Consider the following 1,709-nt stretch of genomic DNA (forward strand, 5'->3'; position numbering starts at 1 on the left):
CAAACTGCCGGGCGCGGTGGCTCAAGCCTGTAATCCCAGCACTTTGGGATGCCAAGACGGGCGGATCATGAGGTCAGGAGATCGAGACCATCCTGGCTAACACGGTGAAACCCCGTCTCTACTAAAAAAAAAATACAAAAACTAGCCGGGTGAGGTGGCGGGCGCCTGTAGTCCCAGCTACTCCGGAGGCTGAGGCAGGAGAATGGTGTGAACCCGGGAGGCGGAGCTTGCAGTGAGCTGAGATCCGGCCATTGCACTCCAGCCCGGGCGACAGGGCGAGACTCCATCTCAAAAAAAAAAAAAAAAAAAAAAGATCAAACTAAGAATGCCACATGGGCTTTGTCTTTGTACCCACAGCTGAGTGCTGCTCACTTAAAGACCTGCTGGTCATCCCCTGCTGTAGCTGCCCTAACGGACAGACCACCTTACCACCTTAGAGCTCAGCTTACAGTCCTCAGCCTTTAGTTGTCTCAGTCTGCAGTGCCTGGCAGCCTGCTTCAGGATGTGGGTTGGGTTCAGGTCCATCTGGGGGCTTGTTCTTAGAGCAGATCATAAGCACCTAAGGGGCCAAGCCAAGCCAAGCATTTTTTGTAGAGATGGGGTTTCACCATGTTGCCCAGACTTGTCTCGAACTCCTGAGCTCAGGCGGTCTACCTGCCTCAGTCTCCTAAAGTGCTAGGATTACAGGTGTGAGTTACTGTACCTGGCCACTTTTTTTTTTTTATTTAAATAGAGATGAGGTCTTGCTGTGTTGTCCAGGCTGGTCTCGAACTCCTGGGTTCAAATGATCTTCCTGCCTCTGCCTCCCAAAATGCTGGGATTATAGACATGAGGCACCATACCCGACTCTGAAAGCACATTTAAGTCCTCTGTTCGGCCGGGCGCGGTGGCTCAAGCCTGTAATCCCAGCACTTTGGGAGGCCGAGACGGGGGGATCACGAGGTCAGGAGATCGAGACCATCCTGGCTAACACGGTGAAACCCCGTCTCTACTAAAAAATACAAAAAACTAGCCGGGCGAGGTGGCGGGCGCCTATAGTCCCAGCTACTCGGGAGGCTGAGGCAGGAGAATGGCGTGAACCTGGGAGGCGGAGCTTGCAGTGAGCTGAGATCCGGCCACTGCACTCCAGCCCGGGCGACAGAGCAAGACTTTGTCTCAAAAAAAAAAAAAAAAAAAAAAACTCCTCTGTTCATGTTGGCCTCATTCTAGTGGCCACAGGAAGTCACATGGCCCTAGCAGGCAGGGAAAGGGAGGGAAGTCCATCCCTCCTTACAGTGGGAGAGTGCTACAGTTAGATTGCAGGGGTGTGATTGTGTTAGAGTTAAGAATTAAGACCAGTGGTCCCAGTCTACCCTAAGGCTTTAGGAAATGCTGTTTTCTCCCTCACTTTGCTTGTTCTGGCTCTTTATATCCCTGGCTCTTTTCATTCTTAAACTTCTGCTAAATGTAACCTTAGAAAAGTCTGACATAGCCCTTAATAAAAGTATTATTATCCACCCCCTTGCCAACCTCCATTTCTCTTTATCGTGATGCCCTATTTATTTCATCCATAGCACTTATCACAATGTTACATTGTTTTGTTTATAGCTTTTGTCTCCCTAATCAAAGTATGAGCTCCACAAAGATAGGAACTTTGTCTTTCTATACTGTCCTACCAAACATTGGATGGATGGATGGATGGATGGATGGATGGATGGATGGATGGATGG

At 49.7% G+C, this 1,709-nt stretch overlaps 1 protein-coding gene across 1 annotated transcript in view; it reads left to right on the forward strand.

The window, feature by feature from the left end:
• The window catches only part of ACAD9 (acyl-CoA dehydrogenase family member 9), a 32,482-nt gene that overhangs the window by 21,721 nt on the left and 9,052 nt on the right, over positions 1-1,709 (forward strand).

The sequence above is a fragment of the Piliocolobus tephrosceles genome, chromosome 2 (assembly GCF_002776525.5).
Source record: "Piliocolobus tephrosceles isolate RC106 chromosome 2, ASM277652v3, whole genome shotgun sequence".
Classification (NCBI taxonomy): domain Eukaryota; kingdom Metazoa; phylum Chordata; class Mammalia; order Primates; family Cercopithecidae; genus Piliocolobus; species Piliocolobus tephrosceles.